General features: G+C 45.8%; 1 protein-coding gene across 1 annotated transcript in view; it reads left to right on the plus strand.

Moving 5' to 3' along the window:
• The first annotated feature begins 884 nt into the window (after positions 1-884).
• The window catches only part of TMEM51 (transmembrane protein 51), a 140,605-nt gene continuing 115,470 nt past the window's right edge, over positions 885-26,019 (plus strand). Inside the window, exon 1 of the mRNA XM_067310981.1 lies at positions 885-1,041. The gene's annotated coding sequence lies outside the window, so the exon portion shown is untranslated. The remainder of the gene's footprint in view (positions 1,042-26,019) is intronic.

Genomic DNA, 26,019 nt, shown 5'->3' on the forward strand with positions numbered 1-26,019 from the left:
CAATTTTTTTTCCAGCAACGACCTGTTATTTGACCTTGGGCAATTGGCTTTCTTCATGGCTACGCAATGCTGCTGGTTAGATTTGTCAGCTCCTGGGCAATAAGCCATGCAGACTCATTTCTTAACAAAAAGGATTCTCCATTTCAGCTGAATTTTACAAACGCTAATATCAGACAAATTTTTGAAAAGTAGTATTTTTAACTCTTCTGTTTCAAATTGTTTAAGCATATCTTGTTCCAGTCCATGTATTGCCCTAGCTGCTGTGGTGTAACCTTAAACCTAACCTTAGATGAGTCACCTTTTATATAAGTGTGTGTGTGCGCGTGTGTGTGTGTGCGTGTAGATATATATATATATATGCACACACATATATATAGGTTGTTTATAATTGTAGGACCTTATTGCAATAGCTCAATACTTTTGCAGCCCTCGTGTCTGTTGTGGTATGCACTTAATATTAAAAATAATGCAAGTTTGGTGCTGCAAATACTTATTACATAGGGAAAATAGACTGCATGCTATTTAATAAGGGGTACAGAGAGATTTTGGTGTTTAGATTGTGGCTGAATCTTGTTGCTCTCTGGCAGTAACTAAAAATTAATACCATGGTGTTAATTTAGACTATGTCACCTTGTTATTGCTGCAGTTCTCTGTCAGCATTTGACTTTCCAGTCGTCACTTCTGTTTTTCATGCCTTTGCTGGCCCTCTCAGCAGAGAGGCCAGGGGAGGTGAGGAGAAGCAATTTCCAGCTGTGCTTTTAGAAAGGGTCTCCCATGGCCGGGCTGAAGCCGAGTCCCGGGGCAGCACGGGGAGATGATGACACCAGGTCTCCCTCCAGCACGGTTTCATTCCCGGTTTTGTCTCCCTTCTTTGTCTCCCCAGCTGTAGAGTCGTTGCACTCCTTAAACGACCAGATCTCTCATTTTATCGTGAACAAGTCGAAAACGCTGGACGAAGACGAAGATGCATTTTTGCCCAGCGAGAAGGAATCTCTGAGAAGCTCCATGATGCTGATGAGGCACCTGCTACGGGACGCACAGGTACGAAATCGATAAACCCACCTCCGTTAGGACGTGCAGAATGCCCCTTGCGCAGATCCAGACATCAGGCCCTGACACTTGTTTAAAACTGACTTTGGCTTCTGAAATTCACGGCTGCAGAAAGGACATCTTGGCACGCAGAGTTTTGATAGGCCTATATGTTAGATTTAGGGTTGCGGACTGCTTTGAAGTTACAGAAGGAAAAGGAGCAATATACTGGTTGATGGGAATGTAGCATCGGTTCTAGCAAAAGAAAATCTTTTTGTCACTGAGCATCTGTGCTGAGCGCCAGTTTTCAGAGTGCCAGACACATAACTGAACTGTTTGGTTTAACCGTGATCCAAAATGTCAGTTAAAAGCCATGCATACGTGTGCAGATGTTTCTTTGTGCCCTCACTGCTTTTACATAAAATCTCTCTCTCTCTCTCTCTGTAGGTTTACTATGTTACAGTGCAATTCCTTCAGACCATAAAAAAAACCCTTTGAAATATTCAGGATATTTATCTTTTCCGTATTCCCTTTTAATCTTTATTTGTAAAGCTTAGATGGAAAATGGCACTTTGCATTGGAGGCTTGTTTGGAAAACAGCAAGGTCTCTTTCTTCTGCCTCCTGCAAAGCTGGTCTCGGACTGTCCCGAGCACTTGTGATACTCTTCTTGCTCGTGACACATGCTAAACTGCCTGCATTAATATTGCTGGGTCAGTACAAGCACCCAAGTTATGCAGATCCTTCCATTTCCACCCACGAGCCCTTGCTTTCCAACTCATAATGGTTGACTCTGGCTCTTTGCTGCCTTGCTAACAAAAAATGGAAACACGTATTAGATTCACGGGGTGTCTGAAGGTCATCTGCTTCAGCTTAGGTCAGGCTGCTCAGGGCTGAGTCCAGGCCAGTTTTGAAGCTCTCCAAGGGTGAGGATCCCACAGCCTCTGTGGGCCCCTTTTCCCTTCTTTGATCATTCTCATGGTGAACATTTTTTTTCTGATCATCTAATTGGTATTTCCCTTGTTGCCATGTTTGCCCATTGCCTCTCATTAAAAGCCTAATAAGAAAATAAAAGAGGAGGGAATTACTCCTATAAGGATTAGCTGTACTGTGTGCAAAATCATCTTATCCAGGGCTTTTTCCTCATCTTTATTCCATGCTAACCCCGTCTTGCCATTGGGAGGACCAACACGGATTGGTGCAGATAGTATAAAACTGTGGTTACCCAGACCCCCGTTAACCAAATAGCATGCTTACCCCGATGCTCCCCGGGACCCAGTTTCCCGTGACTTGCTGCCAGCATTGTACAAGTACCTTCGTGGAAAACTTAAACAGAGAAAGCTACACATTTCCATGTTTTATTCCTGCATATTCTCATGTGGAGTCTGGTGGTTATTTGAGCAAACTTACTCTTTCTCTCACTTGCAAAGCCCTTCGCTCCTAATTAGGTTTGGCTAATAGAGCTTTTGTCACATGCAAGAAGTGAGCTGGGAATGGCTGGTGTTAGTGACAACTGTATTTTAATGGTGGATATTTTCGTACGTAGAGCGAGGCAACTGTATTTAGTCGTGTGCCAAAGTTTTTGGATGCTCAGCGCTTGGAGTCAAGTGAGAAGGATGGATGGCTGAATCCAGCAGAGGTCTTCAGCCAGTTGCTAAAACTCGCCTGCGGCCTTTGAATGAGCCTTCCCGGCTTGACCCGCTGCCAGTGCTTCCTGACGTGTGGATTAGCGATAATCAGCCTGAAGCTTCTCCCATCTCATTTTGTACAAAATCGTACACAGTGTAGCCGTGGCTGCTCATGGCAGTGTTGCAAAACTGTGAAGAATTTATCAGAGACAACCTTATGGATCTCTTATCTGGTGTCAAAAAAGGCAATTTTTTTTTTAACTCAGAAAATGCTCCAGCAAAGCAAAAAAAAAAACACCCCCCAAAACCCAAGGTATTGTTTCAAAGAATGCCAAGATGCAAATGACTACACATTGGACAAATAGGCAGCTGTTTTTTCTGCAGATAGTTAGGGTGGGCTCATTCTGCTCTGCTGCCTCAAAGGTAGATTTAGCTTCATGGCAGAGACCGTTGCACATGTGGCAGCTCCCCGTAGTCCCTCAGCACATCAGCACCTACCAGGACCATCGGCAGGAGATGTCCTAGCAGAGCCCACCCAGGGAGGGCACAGGGAACCAACCTGACACCTCTACATAGGATTTTGTCTCTGGTTGCAGCGCTCAGGCCACTCTTGTACGTCTTCAGCCAACTCACTTGTCTCAGATCAAAGCCTGAGGCACGGCTAGGAAGAAATGGAGAACATTAAGGGTTAAATTGTGCTTTTGGATTTGCATATATAGCTTGTGCTGCAGGTGGAAATACCTCTGGGGGAGTCAGGCGTAGAGGGCTGGGAACAGACAGATGCTCCAGAGGCAGCTGCATGTTGCAGATAAAATAAATACGGGGCAAGAAGTACCCATTGATAATCCACTTACACAGGAATTCTTTTTTTAGCACCTGAGAATTGCTTTATTACTGATCAGTCGTCCTGAATACATACTAAGTGCTGTCTGTGATAGTGTGACTGATTAAGGAGATGCTAATAACAATGGGGAAATGTCAAGTGCCGCTGTGTCCTCCCGATGCATCTGGAGCTCTTCCCAGGCAGCGCAGGCCGGCTCTTGCCTGGGTTTTTTGAGCTGGAAGGATGACAAGGTGGGAAGTGATAGTGATGAGTAAAAGGATGGAACTGAGCAGGTGACAACGTCAAGTACAAAAAACCCCAAACAAATAAGTCCTCTGAGGCATGAAAGAAACATGAGGTTGGCGGCAAGCTACCTAAACAGGAATTTTGCCACCAGTGAGTGCATATAAAGTACACACTCGCCACGATTTCAGAGTGCCCTATGGCTCTAATTGCACTGGAGGGGAAAATATCACTAATGCAATAATTTCCTTTTCTTTCACCTGATCTCATTTCTTTCCAGTAAGTGTTTTCTTAATGGGATGATGGAGCTCTGCGTGTCTAAGCAAGAGTGATTGTGCTAGGCTCTGTACAAAGATAAACTGAAATCTTGTGTTTGGCCCTTCTCCTCCTGTTCGTCCTCAACATCTTGGCATGAGCCTGATTTTGGCTGGCAGGAGCTTGAAGAGAGACTATTCAGCCTGAATTTTGGGGTATAATTAGCTGGACTGCTCATCTGCCAGAGTGACTGATCTTTTGAATTCCATGGGGATGGACAACAGGCATTTCTCACTTCCCTGATGCTATTATCTGCTTTTAAAGCTGGTTTAAAAAGACAGTCTGTGGCAATGACCATCTAAAGGCTGCTGAGTTTCTGGTACGGAGAGAATTTTTACAAATTTTAGTAACTCTGCCTGGGATGCCAGCAGGCTGGAGACACAGCTGAAGTAAAGGCTTGAGATCCTCCAGTTCTAACCTTGATATTGAGTGGCTTTTTTGGCTTTACATGAATCACAAAAAAAACAATCACTGATTGGAAGTCAGTGATTTAGTGACAGTCTTTCCAATCTGCAGGCCATTGGGAGTCTCTTGATCTTGGCTTTCTTGACCCTGGTGGTCTCCAGCCATTACCCCGTGGACGAGATTTCCTCATTGCAAAAATACCCTATTGCAAGGATTGCTCACCGAGCCATGCGCTTGCCGCCAGGCTCAGCTGTGCATTTCCAAAGGGCTTTGGTAATGAAGCCTCACCCTTCCTCCAAGTGAGGGCTGAAGCTTTGCTTTCCGATTGCTCCATTCTCATCTTTGTTTCAGGTTTTCAGCAGCCCCATGACGTCAGTCAGAAAGCATAAAGGCATTACATTCCCCTAAACAGGGCTGAACAAGTAATCATCTGCGTAGTAGACCTGAAAGGAGGGAGCAATCCAAGAGGAAATTGAAATAGTGTTATATGAACTTAAAAGCTGCTCTTAGATAAAACCAGTGCATGAAAGCAGATCAAGAGCGAAGGTGCATTTTTTCTGTGTGACACATTCCATCCTCCATATAGTATGAGAGTGAATAAACAATTTCATTTCTGCTAGACAGCCCAATGCAAGATGCTGTCACGTGGATATGGCATCGTATGATAGATGGTCATTGTTGTCAATCATTTCTGACAGTCCTATTATGCTTGGAAGGGATGTTTGCTCTGTGCATGTTGTTTTATAATCCTCAGAGGTGGAATTTTGTAGCCTAGCAGTGTTTTTTTTTGCTCTGACGTTTCCCTAAGCAAGACTTATTGCTTTTGAGACACACGTGACTTGAATCCGTTATACCTTCAAACTTTAAATCTCCCTCCAGCTTTGCCTAAACTACTTTTTTTTTTTTTTTGCTTTTTACTTGACTTCTCTCTGTTTCTAATTGCTATTGTGAGAGACTTAACTGGCATGGAACAGAAGGTACCTAACATCTAAAGGCTGAGTCATATGCAGCAGATCTAATCTAGCAGTTTGCCAAAACAATTTGTTTAATGAATTGCAAAGGTACATCCAGGCTTGCAGCATCAGCCTAGAAGTAGGTTAATATTCTCTCTTATATGAAAGAACACATGTAAAATAAAAGGCTTCTTTCCCACATGCCTGACCTTAAATGCCAAGCTTTCAGGAAGTTCTGAACATCTAGTTACTTCCATAAAGTGTTTAATTGACTTCAAGTAGATTTTAAGTTCTTTGGAAGAAATACTCTCTTTTTATTCCATTTCTTTCACAGTGGTGTTGTGATTATCATTGGGGCCACTTAGGTGTTGTTGTAAAAGAAATAAGGAGTTAGAGAGCCAATCTTTTTGTTACAATCAAGTCCTCATATGATGACTGTGCTTTTCAGATACGGTCATAAAACACATGGTACAAAAGAATAAGACTAGCTTAGTGGAGCACTTGGCTTAAATTTATTTGAATTTCAGTAGTTGACTATGCGTGATTTGGAGACCTTAAGGATATTCAGTTGGTTCTCTGCTGAGGGGTTAATTTCTTTTCTAGGTGAGGAAAGAAAACAAGCCTGGCAGTGCTGCCAGCCTGCGTTCTGTTCACAAAACAGTATGGGTGTCGTGCAAAAATTATATGGGGGAAGGGCAGAAAGAACCCACATCCTTCCGTGAGTGTTTGACAACTGTGAGGTACAACAAATGATTTAAGGTCAATGTAAGGTCTTTTATATTATAATCTTTTCCTCAGTAGTCTCTTTCTTCTTTCCGAGGCAGGCTCTTGCTGAAGCAGCTGTGATGGTAGCTGCAGGACTAGCAGCAGAGTAGTGCTATTTCATCAATTGACCTTTAAAAATAATTCTTATTTTCTACAGAGATCTGTTGTTTAAAACCGACCATGTTGTTGCAATATTCTGCTCGCAAGTTTAATACGTACCACCATCTGCTTCTCACACTTGGAGCAGGCAGAGCTTTAGGAACAAAACACCATGACCTTTATTTTCCTGCGAGTGGGTCATATTGGTATCAACAGGAGGAAAAGTGAAGGGAGGATTTGCTCTCCGTTTCAATAAACTGCCATTGTTTGAGTTCTGAAAGCCTCCTCGCCACACTGATGCATTTCAAACGACACGGGGGCAGATACAACATTAGTTCTTGGTTATGAAATGTTATCAAAATACCATTTTAACTGGTGTTCACACATCAGTGTTCACATTTTGGAGGCTGGTTCATCTTGGAAAATGACATCAGATAGAATCAGATGTTTAGTGCAAAACCTGCAAAACAAACTTGCTGCTCCATACACGTTGCCTATTTTACATTAATCTTGTATCATCCCATTTGTAATCATCCCATTTCCATATGAAGAAATATTCCTAGGCACTTTCAAGCCAGTGGTTCATATTCTAACGATCCCTGCTAGGCCTAGTTGGAAGCGGAGCACAAAAGCCTCTTATTTCTGTTGAAGGAGAAGAAGATAAAACACAGAACCTAGCAAGTTTGATCAAGGGTCGCGTTGTGCCTAATGACATCATTAGCAAGTGTTGCACGAACGTGGTTTGCAGAGCCTTTCCCTAAAAGCGTACCTGACAGCCCACCGCTGCTTTCTGTGGTCGGGGAGAGGAAAAATTGATTTGTGGACTGCCTCTATTAGTTCAATTTATTTGGAGACTGATGTGCTGTATAATGAACGGCGATCAAAGCTACCCCTAAAAGAGCTAGTGGGGCTGCAGCGTGGATGCTCCCGTCTTCCCCAACGCAACGCTCCTTGCCGTTAGCTGCTCGCCAGTGATGAGGTTGGGTCGGAACGACGAACCTTTCGAACGCTGTACGTGGGTTCGCTTGTTATTCATCACCTGTTTTTAGCTACCCGTAACTTATTGATTCATGTGGGGGGTGTTGCAGACTGACATTCTCTGTCCTTCATTTTTAGTGTAAGGTAGGGACTTTGCAAAATGTGTGACGCCGTTTAGTCTGGAGTTAAATGAGAGATTTCCTTGCTGTGTCTGAACGGAGGGAAAAAGAGGGTTTGCACAACTCTTCATACGTGATTGAGGAGGCTGAAAGCTCTAGTCTATCTCAGTTGCCGTTTGCCAGAGAAGGAAAAGCTAATCCTGCTGTGCTGTTGTACCCGTCACCTCTGTCGGTCCGTTTGTCCTGCTGGCTCCTGTCCTTCACCCCCGTCCCGCGCCAGACGGGATCCATCACACCAGAGCATCTCTTGTCGCTCGGCTAGTGCAGACGGAGCGAGTTCACCCGATGTTTCATTCCTCCTGACACCGATCTGTTTGATCAGCCTCATGCAACGCTGCCAAGTAAGAGTAGTTGTCGTGGTGCATTTTTCACCGCTCCTGCTTGGCAGGGTTGTCATCTGGGGGTCGCCGCGGTCATTGAGCTGCTGCTGCACCAGGTACGGCGCACCGGCCGGCCTCGGCACCCCTCCTCCCTGGGGCCGTGCGGGAAAAAGACATTTTGAATTTGTTAAATCCTTATCCGTACAAAACACGACTGCCGGCATCACGAAGGGAATCTAAACGCGGCTCGTTTGTGATACGGGGCTGCTTGTTGTTACTAAGGCTCCTGCCATCCCCTTCATCACGGCGCTGTGTCTCAATTTGTTTCTTGCCTGGGCGATGCGGTACGTGCTGCGGTTTTCAATGTGGTTTGCTCTGTTCTTACCAAACTGCGCTGGGGGCAGCGAAAAGCGATGGTTTCCCAGGCAGGGAGGAGACCCGTCGTTTTGCACCGCAGGGCCGAGCGCCTGGGGAGCCGCGGAGCAGAGGGGAAGGGCCCGGGGTGGGGTGGGGGGCCGAGGGTAGGTGACCTGTTCCGGGAATTGAGGATTTAGGAGGGGGTAGAAAGCGCTGTCACGCTGAGGGACAGGCCTGAGCTGGGAAGCAGAGTGCAGGGGAAACGTGAAAACCGGGGAGGGATCCTGGGAGAGACCAGCGCAGCTCAGACTTGCAAACAGGGTGGGAGCAAAGATGAAAAATGGGAGTGAAAATCCTTCTTGCAAAGGGGACAGGAAGCAAAGAGCAACCAGGGGCAACCTGGTCCCACCCCGCAGTTCACTCTTCTGTGTCTTTCTTGTGTTGGTTTTCTCGCTCTTATGAAACGGGCACAGTTTTTTCTTTTCCTTTTTTTTCTTTTTCTTTTAAGTTTGGATAAGTTTTTACTGAGGTTTCTGCTTGGGACCATAAGGCAGGGACTTGGCTCTCATTTTCTTCTTACCCTCTGCCACGCAGACGATGGCTTCTCTTGCCTTCCGTCACTGTGACAAAATATTTATATCACTAGGTAACAGTACTGAGCAAGAACGTTGTATCTGCCATCTCCCGCGTTCTGTAAGACAGAAGACGATGGCAATGCGTTGGGTAAAAGATGCTCCAGCGTAGTGACATCGGGTCGGTTTGGATTTTATTCTCTCTTTTTCTCACCTGCTCTTCTTCTTCTATGTGCAACCCTGCAATAGTAGAAGACTCAAAAAAAAAAAAAAAAAATCCCTTTTACAAACAGGAGAATATAACCTGCCACGGGACCGAGATTGTCAACAGCTCTGTTGTTCATTTCATTGCTTATAAATTAATAGAGACGTCTAATATTTTCATTACTGTAGGGAGGTCAGTAAGAGAGAATGGCCCTGCCAGCAGTGAGGTCAAGGCTGGACTTTGCGTACCAGTCCAGGACTGTGCTTCAGAGGGAGAGGGGAAAATATATATATATGAGTATATATAAAAGAGTTTAGCAGTTGAGCAAACAAGATAGGCACTTCTCTTTAAGGCAGAGGGGAGCCAAGACTGATTAAAAGAGAAAATTCCTAAAGAAGCCAAGATCTCTTCAGATAGCAGATGTTGCAAATCAAGCTCGTACCCAGATAATTTCAGAGCTCCGGTTTTATCCTGCCCCTTTTCTCACGAAATGCTTCCCTGCCTCTGAGCGTGTGGTCCAAGGCAGAGCTTTGCACATGCAGAGGCCTGGTAAATACTGAAGAAAAGAAGATGACAATTTCCTGTCACTTCTTCAGCAACTTAAAAAATGATGTATATTCATGAGTGAAGGGCTGTGTGTGTGTAAAACCTCCGCAAGCTTTAATTAGAGTTCACGAGAGATAGATGAGAAGTATCTTCATAAATGTGCAAGGAGTAATTAGGGGGGTCTAGAGTGTATCTGCTGTCACAGCAGTTTACCAGTGATGCAGATTTTCAGCTAATAAGAAGAGAAAACAGCAATTCTGCTTAGTATCACGTCTGCCACTCTGCATTTGGGAAGCGTTTTCTGCACAAGCCTAGGAAATGAAAACTCGGGAAAACGTGTTTTATTCTTTCCGAATATGGTTTGGTAGTTTGGTATGAAAAGTCTCCACAAACGCGAAGATAAGAACGACCCAGCCGGCAGTGATAAGATGTTGCTTGTCTTTCCCGAGATGCACGCGACCCCGTGAGAGCCCGTTTGATGCAGAAGCGGCAGAGATTGGGGCCGCGCTGCGCCCCGCCGCTGAGCAGAGCCGCTCGATCGCTGAGCGATTGCGTTGCTCCCACTCGGAGCAGCAAACTTGCCCTGCACCCCGCAGGCTCCAGGCTTTACGTTTGCGTTGTTATCGCCCAAAGACTAATCAATGTTTAATGGCTGTGCGAGAGAGAAGGCGCATCTGTGTCCTTTCCCCGTATATCAATGGTTGCTTTAAGCAGTTCCTTAGGAAAATGAAGGTATTTCGCAGAATTCGTGCTTCGGATGCTGGGTGGGGAGCTGGTTTTGCAAGCGAAAGCTCTTTCGAGCTGGTTTTTCAAAGCGAACACTGGTCTGCGATCGATACTGAAAAAAGGCAAAAATACTCAGAAGAGGCGTGCAAGTTAACCCGAGCAGCAGATCCCGTCCGCGTGTTGTGCTGTTTTAACTCCTTCCACGCGGCAGGCTGAGCTGCTCTCCCATTCCTCCTAAGCGCGCTCTGTCTTTGCACCCAGCTTTGGCAATCTCCGTAGCTTCTCTCTGGACTCAAATTTTCCGCCCAAGGAGATTGATTCCCTGATGATGAGACATTCTGCTTGCTTAACATCGGTTTCCACTTTGTAGAACCAGTGTAGGGAAAACAGTATGTTTTATTTGCTGTGTAAATTTAGGAAAGTCATTTAATTTCTGTCTTCCTCTACTTATTTATCCACGAGTTGGGAATAATATTTGCCTACTTCACAGTGATCGCGCGAGACTCTTCATTAATTAGTATTTGTAAAATGCTTGGAGATCCTCAGGATGGAAAGTACTTTAGAAGATGCCGTTAATAATAAATATCGAGTAATGCACCTTGGTACTCCTTAGCAATAATTAGCGCTATCGTTTCTGTCCAACTCTTCCACAAATTAAAAGGCCTTGAGTGGGACTGGAGCCGCAAATGGGATTGGGACCAATTAATGTGTAACGATGTGTCAGTTTTTATATCCTTGATTTGCCTGTCATGGGAGTCTCGGGCAAACCCTCCATGGATTTTACCGGAGCGGTGTCAGAGTTGAGCCCCAGACGCGCGTGTTTGATCGCTGCTCGACAGCCTGCGCTCTTCTGCTCACCTGGTTGCCTGGTGATTAGGTTAAGAGCATAGTTGTGCTGGTCTAGTGTTAATGTACGTGGAATTGCCTGCTCTTTCTGCGAGTTAAACCCCACACGAACAATTTATTTATAAGCAAAATGTGCTTTTTTTTTTTTCTTTTGATATTTGAATTTTAATGAAATATTTTGTCGAAATGGTGATAGTTTTTGACCTGTTCTCTCTGCTTAATTCCACCCTGGCGTGTGGAGGCTGGCTATTATGGAAAATCCAAGAATTTGCTGCTCAGGCACCCAACTCAAACTTTTATGAGCTTGCAGACGCACAGCAGTTACTCTCCTAAGCACGGAGGCTCTGAATATGTTTCCCACATAAGTAACGAACTCACTCGCAGGAACTACCTGCTCTTTCAAAGATCTTGGTAGTCCTTTGCTGGAACACGCAACGCTATTTCTAAGGAAGGCTAAAGTGCAGAACCCATGAATGACGCATAGGGTGGAGAGAAGGGAAAAGACCATGTGAATTTGGGCCATGTGAATTAACGCTTAAGGAAGCTGGTGCCCAGCAAGGTGTGAATTTGCAGCAAACGGTTCCCTCCTTAGCAGGTACGCTGGAAAGCCTCACCGTCTTTGCCGGCGCAAAGCGAGCTGCACGAGGAGCGCTGTGAACATTGACGGTGCCACATGGGGGAGTTGTTGAAGAAGAGCTGCATCGCTCTGTTCCTGCACACCTAGGAGCCCTAGGTGTTTAGGAGCCTAATTCCTTTTAGTTCTCCCCCAAGCACCCGTACGCATTTAAACACCTAGTTCACTTATAAAGGGGGCTGTTGCCAGCCCCTGCAAAGTTATCCCGGTTTGTGGAAGCGCGCGTGCAGCACCTTGCAATCGCCGAGGGCGCTGTCGTAGGAGAACCGATCAAGCAAGGTAAAATAACGCGGCGAGTCGTTATCACGTCCGCGTGCTGCGTCTCTGCGTGCTGACATGTTGTCTTAACCTTGCTGTCTGCTCCCGGCGTGACTGTTTAGCAAGCGGTGATTTGACAGGGGGGATTTGCATGAGGAAGGGAGGCTGGCTGGTGCGCGGGGTGGTTGAAATGATTTCTTTTTGCTGGTTCCTCATACGCAGAAAGTAACAACAGTCCCATACAAATGGCTTGTGATTTACTCCGGCCTGGTGGCCACCTTTCTTGTTTCTTCTTAAAATAATACTTTCCAGGTGACTGTGAATTAGTAGTTAACATTTATTTATGTATGGGAGATCTCCGTAGAAGCCACCTAGAAATGGCTGTAGGGGAAGAGAATACCCGTACAATATGAAGGCCAGAAAAGTAAGACTTTTCTTCTTGAAATACCTTTCCAATCTCCATTCTTTCCTGCACTGACTTAAAAAGATGTTTGCTCTAGGACAGTGACATGTTTTATAAAATGCTGGCAACTGGATTAACAGGTAGAAGCACCTGCAGTTGTAGAAGGGATGAGTTGTGAACACGTAGGTAGTCTGAGGGAAGTGAAAAATCTCTGAATTTCCTAATTAACAAAAAGGTACAAATGGGCAATGCGGCCCCAAAAAGCAATGACGTACTGCCCCCCTGGAAGATTTACTTTGGCTGATGCAAGGCCTAACTGCTGCTGCGCGTTCACGCGTGACCTTCCCGTCCTGGCCACGGCCCGCCAGGGGCTGCGCGAATATGCCACCTTTTCCCTCCTCGGTCCTCTTACATAGCAGAATTCAAAATCACTGTGTGATGTGTGCCTCGCCTAACATTCCCCAGTTGTTTCTCTTTCCTTTCCAAATGATGTCAGTCTCCATTATTTTTGGCATAATGGTAGCAAGAAGAATGTCTGTTTTTCTAAAAAGCTTTTCTCTTTCTCTCGTTTCTGTGTTCTTAACAATCTTTGATCAACTAAGGATTTTTTTAATCTTTCTGGTTTTGTCTTACATTGCAAAAAATCTAAACCAAAATAATAGAAAATGACTTACCTATTACTTCCCCCTTTGGAGGTTATTAATACTGCAGACATTGCAGTTAGGCTGTAGAATGCAGAGCAAACACAACATAAGGTGTTAACTGACATCTGCAGTCAATGCTTGTCTTATATTGGCAAAAGCCACCAAGATTTTACATGAAAACAGTATTCATGCCTGACATTGCTTTTACAGAATATAGCAGCTTCATTTTTTTGAGCTGCCCACTAAAAAAAATGCATGAAATTCCCAGGCTCCTCTGAGATGAATGCCCGGCCCTGTTTAAGTCATGTTTAACGTGCAAATCCTGGTTTCAGAGTAGCTGTTATGTGTTACTGCAGACCTTTTTCTCTGGGATCCCTGTCCCCGTGCTTAAGGGCAGCTGCGTGCAAAGAGGCCGGGAAACAACCCGGTGCTTTTGCACTGCTTCACCACCGTAAGCCGGTGGTTTGATCCATCTCCGTCTGCGAAATCTTGACCTACGGCACTCCAGACGGCTGGAAGCACTGGCATCAAAGATAGCTCAGTTTTGGCGTGCTCCCCACAAGCAAGTTGCCAAGACTCGGACCCGGGATCTCACTTTTCAAGCAAGAACGTTGCTGCCCGGGGCCAGCCGGTGTCCCAGGCGCCCCGTCCCCGCCGGCAGCAGCCGGGCTGGGCCCCAAGACCCCGGGAGCAGCCCCTCGGAAGCAGAGCCGTGTTTCCCAGGTGCACTGACCTTGGCATCTTTACGTCAATGTTGTTTTGAAAAAAATTCAGCCAAAATTCTTCACCTGTAGGCCAAACTTGGGCAAAATTTTCGAAACTCAGTCTCTGAATTTTCCTAACATGGTGCTTTAGCATTCACACCAATGCGGTTCGGGCTGAAATCGGAAGTGCAATGGTGCACAGAGCTCCTTCCAGGGGGGCGTTAAAAATATAAGGGAATCGGTTCCTCTGATTATAGACTTTTTCAAAAAAAAAACCCGCCAAGCACCAAATAATGCACTTGAGTTCATATGACAGGCCGTGGCAGTGACACCACCTATTCACCTGAGTGCGTGGCATTGAAGGTGTAATTATAGTTTTCCACGTGGCCGGTCGCCACTTCCACAGCGCTCACGCTACCGGGAGTCGGACAGACCAGAGATTATCCCAGCCGTGGGGTGCGGGGCTCTCCGCTCCTCGCACGGGATTCAGCAGAGTCCTTTTTTCCTAAGCAGGTGAAGTGAAAAGGTTATCGGGAGAATCCTACCGATATCTTCCACCCTTAGTTCTCTGACTTCACTGGCGGGTGCTACATCAGAATAATTGTTGCTCCGTCAGGATTTACTGCCATCGCTTCGCAGCGTTGTCTGTGCTGACTTCTCCCCGCCGCACTGCCATCCTGTTAGAGCTGGTGCAGCAAAGGGAGCCAAATTCTTCCCGATTGCTCGGTTTAAGCATGGAAATAAAGCCGAAGCTTCCGAGGGGCTCGTTGCAATCGGTAGACGCTGTGCTTGCAGCCGAGCTGCGGACCGGCTCTGCGATCCCTCTCCCCATGGATGGTGCCTTGCCAAACCGGCCAAACGCTTCCTCGTCTCTTATACACCCTGCGAGAAGCAGCAGTTACTGCCCAAACCGTGGTGGGGAAGGAGGTGCAGCCTAACGGAGGGGTCCTGCGTGAGCACATCTGCCTTGTTTTCGGTAAACGGGGCGGTATGGAGGTGCATAGCTGGCTGCTTTCTGTAGCCAAACCAGCGTGAATAGCTGGGCCCAGCTTTCCCAGGGAACCTGTGCTGGATCAGGAAAGTGAACCCGAGGCTCCTGATTTCCTGCTGTTCACCTGTTGGACTGCTCTTTTTCTTTTTTAATCGGCATGCATTCAGCAATTAACACCGTTAAGCTACTTCTTAAAAAATAATGGAATTATTTTCATAACTGAAATGAAAGCAGAATGAGGGCTTGAAACCTCCTCCTCCTTTTAGAATGGATATATATAGGTGTATATTTATAAAATAAGGTTTTTCTAATATGGTTTACAATGAAAAGCTGTGCAGAATACCTGTGCACTCCCCACTCATCTTGTTAACATAACCCTCCCTGTCAAATCCAAAATTATTGGCTAACCTGATTCTCACCGCTGCCCCTACATTACTCATATCATCAGTGATGACTCTGCCCAAACATGGATATAAACCAGTCCAACAGCTGTATTAATGTATCTGCTCCACTGGCAACACAGGAAAATGCAATGTTTGCAAAAGGGGGAAGGAGAATTGATAGTGCAAAGAATTTTATTGTGGCACATTTGAGAGCAGAGCACACAACGGAGCAGGAATAAAGACCATATAAAAATAGTTGGCAGCAACTCCTGCAAATCTTTCAAGGTATGAGATTCTTATTTTAGTTGATTTACTGGTATGACAAGGAAGCAATCATCATTAATCAAAATAACTCATTCCTACTCTGTGTATGAAAGCTGAATTTAGATGAAGGTCATGGAAAGGAAATGATAAACAGCTCAGGGTATTTAGTGGCTTGGCTTTGATAGGGAGTCCATTTTTGGTGGGTAAGTAGATTTTGCAAAATGCTGATTATTTTCAAAAATGTATTTTTCGAAAAGTATCTTCATACCTACAGCAGCTTTGCAGATGCTGATGTTCCTGTGTATGCACGGGGCGGGGTGATCTCCTGGCTGTCGTTAGTAGCAAGGACTACTGTGTTGAAAAGATTTCGCATTCTCCTGGTGGCAGGGAGAAAGTAAGATCTGGATAAGATATTCAGAAGTTGAAAACTGATATGAGTCAATAAGTGCCAAACCACATTTTCTGAATAACTTTGAGACTAAGTTGCTGAAACTTTGGAGAATTTTATCTCTTGTGCATAATTGAGATTTCTATCTTGTGCATAATGCCATTTCTGCTTCAGCAAGTGTCTTTCCTTGTCCTTTGTGGTGCAGTGTTTAATTTCCGATGTGCCGCACACTCTCTTCCATGCAGCGTCCCGCCGAGGAGGACTTTATTTAAAACCAAGCATTTTGGGATCAAGGAGGTTTATTTTCTATTCTATCTTCTCCCTGTCTCATAGGCACGTGTTGTAAGTCCTCACTTTTTTGTCTGGAAGCCTCTGTGAAGCATTTGAACCTTCCGAAGAATACGTGTATATATTTTTTGCTTTGGCATGTGTGTTTTTTCAGTAACACAAGCGCTCCCAAGGAATGCAAACATGCATGGAAAGCAAAACTGAAGATCAGCTCCCAAATACTGGGGACTAATCCAATATTACGAAAGCTGTGAGTTATAATATAAATAGCGTACACCTATGTCAGCTCATGAATTAGAGTATTTTTCCAAGTGATCTCTTGTGGCGGCCTAGTAAAATAATATATTACGTGCTCCGAGGCAGCGTTGCGCTGGGACGTGGAGCGTGGGATAATTAATGGCTTGTCGAGCCGCGGTGCCGCTGGCGGTGGCAGAGAGCGGCCCTGCAGGACCCGCACGCGTCCCTTCTGTGGGACGGAGCCCCTTTGGAGAAGAAGCCTGGAGGGGGAGCAGCTTCGCTACCCAGGATGAATACGTGGAATAACCCGCGGGGAGTCACGCGAGACGGTGGTAGCAGGTGTCTCCTCTTCTCCCGCTGCAGGACGCGTGCCGAGAGCCCAAGCGGGGAGGAGGAGCCGGCTGGCGGGAGCGCGGGCGCTCGCGAGGTGCAGCGTCAGCCTCGCCTGCAAAGTCTGGCTTGTTACAGAAGCAGAGGATAAAAAGACTTAACGGGAGCTTGTTCCTCAATGAACAGAGGAACCGTAAGGCAGGGTTAAAACTCAGTAAAAAGTGAATTTTCAGGACTGAAACGTTATATGTGTTCAGTTGTGAATAGAAAATGATGTGTCCTGCGTCATCTTTCAAATGGTAGGAAATAGGGAGACAACAGAGCCTGAAGGTCTGTGCCGCGGGGAAGAGGTGGGAAGGCAAAGTGGAGCCGTGCACGGGCTGGCAGGATTGAGGGGAATTTCTGGAAAACAAGGATCCTGCATGCTTGACTTGTCCCCAGCTGCGCGCAGGCTGTCAAGGATGGCAAGCGGAGCCAGGGCGAAACAGCATCCAAATGTCAGTTTTCTATTGTACGGGGATCGATAAAAAGAGAAGGAGGGAAATAACTTTGCAGAATTACGTTTTTGGCCTTTGGGGCCATGGTTGTGGTTGGTAGTAAGGTGGCTGTGCTAAACCCTTCAGCATTTTTCCCTGGTATTTGAGCTGGGTGCCACCTTTGCCCGTTGGCTTCGTTATTCCCTGCTTTCCCGCGTGTGGAGGAAGGCCTGCGCGTGTCCGTTCCGGAAAGGATGCTCTCCAGCAAGCACCCTTCCTCCAAGAAATGAAAGCTCTTGAGACCTCCTGAATTGCCAAAAGTGGGTCGATAGTGTTGTTCTTGCCGTTTTAGAGCGCTGACACTGGTAACTTCAAGAAAAAATGTAGCGGTACAGGAGGTTTGGTGGCCGGGTACGGTTGCAATATAGAAATAGCACAGATTCCTGCCGTGTCCCTGGGTCAAAGCTGAAGTCAATAGTTGTGGGACAGTTATAGCTTTTTTTTTTTTTTTTTTAAAGAGATGGTGTTTTGGAAAATGTGAGCTTGAACGTTTGCAGCATGTAGATATTATTTTTATAGAAACATTTTTTCATAATAATATTTACATATCAATATAGCAATGCTAAAGACCCAAGTCCCTCTTGCATTTGCAGACATTAAAGGATAACAAACAATTGATGAGTTTGGGTTTTGTTGCAAGCACGAGCGTGTAGCGAAAGGTAGCAAGGAAGCGAGCAGAACTTCTGAACAGAAGGACAAATCTCTCAAGCTTTGGGCGATCCTTTAAAGCGGTTGGAAGAGGCAGTGGTACGGGGGACCCTCAGGTCCCTGGCTCTCACGTGTTCAGTTCTGCCATGCTGCTGGACCTTTGGCATAAGCCAGGTGAAAACTGATTATTGTCACGCGATGGCTCAACTTATGCATGGTGAGCAAAGCGGTGCTGAGTAAAGCCACGTCTTTCTGTGGCTCTCTGCGACTGCTGAGCACCATCGCTAACCGGGAGTAAACAGCAGAAGTCCCTGAGCAGAAGAAAGGATCAGTAAAAAGCCTCCTTAGAAAGGAACCTCCTGGATACATCCAGGACGATAGCGACGGCTTTAAACAGTGCTTTGCTCCGTAGGTGTCGAGAAAAGAGGGCAGCCAGAAGGTAGCCTGATTTCTGGCACAAGCTGGTTGTGAAGCACTTGGTGCTCTAATAGCTTCCAGTTGCCTCAGGCAAAGGAGGTTAACTGTGAATCCTAGGATAGAAATCTGAGCGTTGCGTTCCTTATAAAAAACGAGAGATCTGAGTAATGTGTTTTTAAACAAAACCCCTTAACAAGGGAACAGCTGGAGGTATTTGTGAATGATCCCAGGCTGAGGAACTAGCCTGAAATTTTTTGAGGGTTTCTGAGCCTTTGGTAAGAAACTGTACCGAGAGATGGATCCGGGATGAAAAAGCCCAGAGAGCAGACAGAACTGTGAAAGAGCCGTAATTATCTTCTGACAAAGCAATTAAAATTTGACAAGCAAAGGAAGTTTCGGCACCGGAATGAAGCTTACGGAAGTGGAGAGAGCTCCAAATGTGAGTTTTATAGAGAACCCCAAGTACTGTTGGAAAAAAATGGCCCGAGGCAGAAAAGGGGGTGACATTCGGGGTGAGAGTTCTCCAAAAATAACGTGGGGAGCAGTGCGGGCAGTGGCAGACAGCAGGAGCCGTCGCTTCGCGTCGCCCCGGCCAAGATCCTCGCGGGCCAGGCTGCAGCCTAGGCTACACTTCTACTGTGTAAAGGTGAATTTGGGGGAGTTTCTACCCAAATCTCCCCATTTGCTACTATTTTAACTAAGTCTTGTTACGGAAAAATGGCTCTGTTTTCCTCTTGTCTCTCAAATGCGACCAGATATATATATATATATATATATATATATATATATATATAAAAAATAGGTGGATAGATAGATAGATAGATAGATAGATGCTACTTGTTCTAAATGGCTGAAGTCTGCCAATGAGGTACACTATGAAAACCAAAAAATCACTTAAGGACAGTCGTTCGTGTCTGACATGGCATTGCGTGTGAGCTTTACATTTTCTCACATTTGATAAAACTGATGCAATAATTTCCAAATTTAAGTGAAATGTACCTGCAGGTTGACTGCACAAACGAACTGAATCATTTGCACAAAGTCTGTTTGGTGTCTTCCCAGTATAATGACACTGGTCTGGTCATTATTTTTCTTTGCTGTAACTAACAAAATGTATCTCACTGGTTTTTGAATAAGTAGTGCTATAGACTTCAGCTTTGATCCAGCAACATGCCAGCAAACTGTGCCATTCAATCTACTGCAAAACAGCATTTACTAGTGCATTATTTTTATTCTAATGCTCTAATACAGCAAGACCTGCTGTGCACTGGCTAATGTGGCTTCTTCTGTCTCTTCGTCGCAGCAGTTGGCTCTTTCGTGACCTGGGAGAGCTACAAATTCTATTAGTTTAAAAGCAGCATCAGCCCCAAATATCTTTCTGCTTGCAAACTCCAAACTGTGTTTGTCTAATAGATACAGATATATATAGATACACATTTTCATGTTGTAATTGGGGTGTTTTAAGAGTTGCTTGAGCAGCAAAGCACCATGAGGTGGGAAGTCAGGGAGAACGTGTGCAAGCTTTGCGCGGTGGGTTTTGCAGTCCAGGCTCCCGCTGAGACTGGAGGCTGCCCAGATCTCAGCAGGAAAGCTCGTCGCTGACGATGTGCTGCTCTAATCTATCTTTAATTGCTTTAAAATAATACGGCAGAAAGTAATGACTTAAATAACTTTACAGCTCTGGCTAAATCTCACTGAGCAACTGGTCGTGCCTTGAAAGTCCCAGCTGAAATGAATGAAGGAATGATGGCATTTCTGTACAGGCTAAAAATCAACTTTGTTTTTCAGTTCCAAAAATGCTTGCAGAAGAGGGGGGTGGAGGGCGGGTGAAGTGGTATGGTAATATTACACAGTTCTTAGCACATTTGGAAAGTCTGCTCTTCATCTAGCAGGTATATTGCTTTGCCTGATAAGCACTGTAGATGGCCTGATTTGACAGGATAAAATGCAGCAAGTGGCAACATTAATCTTCTTTAGCCAAATGAAAATAATTTCTTCCCTGAAGAGCTCTCTGTCTTCACCGATCTATGAAGCCGCTGCCAATATTTCCGGGAGCAGAGATGTTTACTTATACGTGCTGCCCCTTGCTGGCCCAAAGGCTCCAGTCTGGGCGTAAGAAATAAATGTTTGAGGATGCCTTGGTGCCCCACGTTCCATCAGCTACCTTAATTGGTCACTGCCTCCTTTCAGGAGGGACTTATCCACGAAGAAGTAATCAGGCCTGAGGCGGGTGGACCCACTCTCCTTTCCCTGCTCTTGCCGCAGGCAGGAATAGCCGCACGGAGGTCACTGGTTAACGCTGGCGTGAGAAGAGATGGAAATGGGAGAAGGGTGAAGGCCTTTGCAAGGCCAAGCGTGGTGTGACTGCCCGTGCGCTTCCAGTGCACGCTCTGATCAGAATTGACTAAAGGTTTCTGCTCGGCAGCTTCTATTGATTTCAGTCTGTGTAGCCCATTTCCTTCTCTTGCGTCATTTTATTGCTCAAGGAACTGCTATCTTATCTTGCTCTGTCACCTTCAGAGTGTCTGGGTAGTGACCTTTTCTGTCTCTTTCCCTATTGGCATAAAGAAAATGAATTTGGTTTAGCACATTAACAGTTAATTTTTAAAGAAATCATTCACTGGAGAAACTCAAAGAAAACCCAAATCGAATGAACTAAACAAGAACGGGGTCTCTTTTGCAGATTTATAGGTGGCAAACTAAAATGTCAGGGGGTCATGTATTCATCTGTCAATGCATAATGCAATTAGACAAGATAATTGGGCAAACTAAGCTTTTAATGGGGGCTGGAAAATGCATTAGCTTAACTTCATTTGCTTTGATTTGATAGCAATACATTGTTGCTGGCAATGAGCCTAAGCTGCAAAACTGAATCTGGATTTAGAAACAAAGCAAGAAATTTTCCAGTGGGAACACAAATCCAGGCAGCTTTCTGAATGTCCGAGGCTCAGCTTACGGTAGAAACAGTATCACAAGCGTGTTTTGCTTTACATTTTGAATGAGGAAGGTTCAACCATTGAAATAGTGGGGGCAGCTGTAAATATGAGGCGGGTAAGATCGCTTAATTCAAGTAACACTTCATAAAAATCCCTAAGAAGGAAAAGGTCTCTTCAGTTATACAGCAGTTTTTACTGTGATATCTCCAAACACGCTGAGAGAATGATTAAATATTCTGGTTCTCATTTTGCAGATGGGAAAAGGAAATTCCAAAAACTTAAGTAAATTTTCTAATTTCTTTAAAGCAATTGCAGAGGCAGAAGTAGCACTCGCGTTTCCAAAGTCAAATCCATCCTTATAGCTTAGGCCCCTGTGTGGTGCTTTGACCTTGCAAGAGGGTCTTGATTTCTAATTTCTAATTTGCACATGTTCAGGAGTTTATCTGTACCCTGCTATCATTTTTAATAGCTGGCGTATTCCAGGTATTGAATCCGAAATAGTAGTCACATTCTACATCGGAAAAAAGCAAAAGTAAAATCTCTAACAGGTAGGTTTGGAATTACCACCGAATCGATAAATATGTTTCAGGATGCAACGATGAAGTATTAAATGATGTGCTTACTTTAGTTAAACACAATTATGTTTAACTAATGTAAGCCAACTTATTTGATTTCCGCCGCCCAGGCTTTCTATTCACCGTGTGTCTGAAGCCTTGCGGTAGTGATCAGCCGGCTGCATTCAGAGGAAATTGTTTCTTTATGGTTTAAAGGGGAAACACTCTTCCAGATAACCACATATTGCATCCAGTAGGACTCTTCATCCTTCTTCAGCACACTCAGCGCCTGGAGAAGGGAGCAAATAACAAAAAAATGAAGGGAGAAATTGAAGAGCAATGGCCTTGAACTGATGCAGGGCCCTAATTCCGCCAAGCACTCAAGCGCGTGTTTAACTTCTGATCTCCGTCAGCTTTGACGAAGCTGTGACTGTGAACCCAAAAGCTTTTCCACTTTTTTTCCGTTCATACTGACTGGCCTAGCGAAAGATATTTCCTCCCCCTAAAACTTGTTCTCGTCCCTGCAGACCCGTAGGTAGGACGGCATCGCTGCTGCGCCGCGCGGGCGGCTCCAGACGTACCTGCCGGCCGATGCCTCCAGCACAGGCTCTTCTCGCCCCGGCCCAAAATTGCAAACACCGTGTCCAGCATCAGAGGTCAAGGCGTCTGGGAGCAGGCCCTTTCCACCAAAGTAACCAAAGCGTACTATTTTTATGCTATACCTGAGAACAGACAAGAGTTGTTTCCCGTAGCCGTGCTAGTGAATCGAGCAGCGCGTGCGTTGTCGTACTGCGTTTGTCACCGCAATTTAGGCCCCGAGTAGGAACAGCCACGGTTTTCTCCGAATGAGGGGAAGAGTGATCCAGCGGTAGGAGTCTGAATTCCCTCAAGCTTTAGCGTTTAAGGCAATTACTGCACTTTTCATTCCGGTTTTGTGTACAGAAAGCTCTTTGAGAATTAAAAAGAGAAGCAGCGAGGGTTAGAAACTAAGAAACAACCATTGCCAAATGCCCTTTTTTTTTTTTTGACTCTGGAGCAAGGCTGCTTTATATTTGCCCACCAGCTTCCCCTTCCTTGCTGCTTGGCCTGTGTCAGGTTAGTGCAGGCAGTCGCAGGGACTGTAATGCAAAGTATAAATACAAATATAAGCCGTGGGGCTGTGGAAGCAGTGTGTTTATGAAAGTCCCTTCTCCGAAGGGAAGACGTGCCTTGCTGCAAAGAGCCCGTTGGAGGGAAATGCGTAGCTGAGACGTAGCTTTCGGGGCACAAGTGCAGCGGTGGCAATCAGTGGGGTTAACAAAGCTTTTGTATTGCATGTACCGGGACCCCCATTGCCATTGATTATATGTCAGATGATCCTGAGAACCACTGACAACACATATTTTCAACAGACAGATATCATTAGCCTTTTCCGATTTCTCTCAGAGACGCGGGAATTTATGGAAACCAGCGCTTCTGTAAAGCTCTCCAGTAGGAATCTGGATGATGATATACAGCACTATGAAACCTAGAATTTGAACACGCTAGGTTAATAAACACTAGCAAGTCACCACAACTCACAAATTAAAGGCCCTAATTTTCACAGCCGGGCTGCAAGATCTAATTAAGGCTGGTGGTGCAATTCACAGTGTTTGGAGAGTAACTGCCGCGTCGAATTTGTCAATGGGTTTTGCTACCTTCGTTTTTGAAGAGTGCCTCCCGTAATTTTTGCAAAGACGAGAAGGACCTCGAAGGCAGGAGGAAGATTCCTCCTGCCGCTGAGAGCGTTGCGTGTGATGAGCCCGCGCAGACCTCTGCAGAGCGCTAGCCCGTCCGCGGCCGCCTTGTTCCCGCACCGGCAAGAGGAACGTGGAAATTCACAATAAGACAGTCCCTGCCTCACTTGCATCCAGAAGACCTAGACAAAAGGGGATTGGGAATCTGACCAGGGAACCTGGTGGCCTCTGTTGGTGAGAATGGGGATCCCTTGGTCCCAGGTGAGGATGGCTTTAGAGAAGGAGTCGCTCCTCGTGTTGTTAAACCGTAGCCGGCGAGCCTGAGCGGTTCTGCTCCTTTTTGTGGGAAAGGCAGCTCTTTCTCAAAGGGATATAGGGTAACTGACAGGTTATTTTGCACCTTTGTGGTTGAAAGAGCGGTGTCCCCAGCAGCAGAGAAACCAGATGAAAAGCTCGAAGGAACAGAGTGCTGGGAAGGTTTTCTGGTGACAAAACACAGGGATGAGATGATGCCACCGCGTGGAAAAACGCCAGAGGATTTATCCATCGGCATGTGAAGGGCCGTGTGCTGACTTGCAGCCCGGTCACTCCACGAGCGGGTGCAGAGCGGGGTCCTGATGCTTTTTAGGGTGTTCGTCGTGGCTCGGGAGGAGGTTACCAAGGTGCCTGGCGCAGCGCTTTGAGCCCTCCATAGCGCACGACGTGAGGACTGGGCAGCCTCGCCGTGCGTGGATGGGAAGGAGGGTAAAATCCGTAAGGATGGACTTTAGTAATAGTGGAGCTGTACTCTTTTTTATTTTTAACAGCAGGTCCAATTCCTGGAAAATTATTCCCTCCCTCAGTAAATCTGTTTCTCCATTTGTGGGACGTGAAAAACAGCGTTGCCGAAGGGCGCCGGGAGAGTAAGCACCTCGCAGCGCTGAGGGCGTAGAAATAACAAGGTGAAGGAGACCAAATCAAGCGGATTTGTGCAAACTGTTTTTCTGTATGTTTATGCAGGGCCTGGTAAAAATCAGGTTGGGAGCATCGTCTCCATGTGCGGCAGTGGCCTTTTCAGGTGGCGGAAGGGAAATGCCGGGCAGCTCCGAGCGGCATCGCAGGCTGCCGGCCGGGCGGGGGAGTCGCAAGAAAAACACGAGGAAAAGCTCCGGTTCCTCTGTGGTTTGCATTTCATTATCATCTCTTGCTGGTTATTTTCTAGGTGATAGAGATGCTGCTGGGTTCATTTCATATTATTCATCTCTTTAAATTAGGCCAAAGACAGCTAATGCCAGCAATGGAAAGTTTGCTTTTATAAAAATGAATACTATTAAGTGTAATTGGTACATGGCTGTTATCTTAACGGAGTGTGCCTGGGGGTAGGAGCCCCTGATATAGCTGCAGGCCGTTGTGTTCAGCCTGGCAGAAGGATTAAACAACCCTCAAGTTGCTCTTTGTTTCCCGGGAAATGAATAGCTAATTGCAAAGCCCGCACCACACCGGGCTCTCAGGCGTTCCCCTTTGACCAGATTATTGGGATATTCCTGTAACACCACGGCTTTCTCCTGGTGACAGAAAAAAACAGAAGCAAAGAAAGGGGATTATTTATGAAAATTTGCATCGGATGCTTAGAGCGCTTTCCGCCCTAGGAAACTAAGTCTTCATATCTTGGTGCCGTTGGATAGCGGGGTTCATTATATTGTAGCATGCCGAGAAACTGTTCTTCACACTCTTTAAATAACCCAGCTCCCTGCCTGGGAAACCCGTGTCGGGCCAGCACGCGCGCACCGTGCCTGCTTCCCGGGGGTGCCGACTCCTGTGCGCCAGCGGAGCATCCGTTCGTGGGCACCACTTTCTCCCGTAACATCTATAGGCCAAAAATGGGCTCAAACGCTCTTGCTTAGGGCTCATGAGTTATAAAAATATCCAGAACAGCTTTTATTTTGCATTAGCAGCCCTTCTGATCGCCTTTCCCACTAGCAAATCATCTGGGAAACGGAAGCAATACCACTGCTAAAGCAAATTCACCCGGGTTGGCAGGTCTCGGACAGAGAATTCAGAAGTCTTGACATCTGGAGGTAGAAATGATGTTCCTCCTGCTTGTCTGTGCAGGACTACGTCCACAATAAACCTGGGTGGGTTTTTTTTTTTTGGCCTTCAGATAATCAAATACAAGCTATTTATCAAAACCCAAATATTGTGAGTGTGTCTTCCAAAGCTGATAATATTCAATGTCCCGCTCAACCAGCCCTTGGTCAGACATGGTCCTTGTGCTGTGCCCACAGATCACTTTGGTATCGGGTGCTCTCCACGAACAAGAGCCCTGCAAAGGAAAGAAAAATAAGCTTTACCAGAAAAATACGTCATGTTGTTATTCATCTAAAAATTCATTCGAGCAACGAACGTGATGAGAAACTCTAGCTGCAGGAAGCCTCCTCGGGCAGCATCTGTTCCTGCATCTCAGACAACTCAGTCCCTCCTCACTTCGCCTGCTGGGCTGAAGCTTGTCTCCATGGGTTGCTCATGGTGCCGGTCCACTTACGCATCGCTTGGCCAGTTTTGCTCATAAACTTGGTTTCATGTGGTCTCCTGATTTGCTTCTTTGCTCCAATTTGGCTGTGCATATGCTTTCAGAGCTTGGGGATTCATTGCACAGGATTTCTGTTTGGTAGTAGACCCTTGGGTCCTCGTTTTTACTGAAGAAGCTAAATATCTTGCATGAG

The sequence above is a fragment of the Apteryx mantelli genome, chromosome 26, assembly GCF_036417845.1.
Source record: "Apteryx mantelli isolate bAptMan1 chromosome 26, bAptMan1.hap1, whole genome shotgun sequence".
Taxonomy (NCBI): domain Eukaryota; kingdom Metazoa; phylum Chordata; class Aves; order Apterygiformes; family Apterygidae; genus Apteryx; species Apteryx mantelli.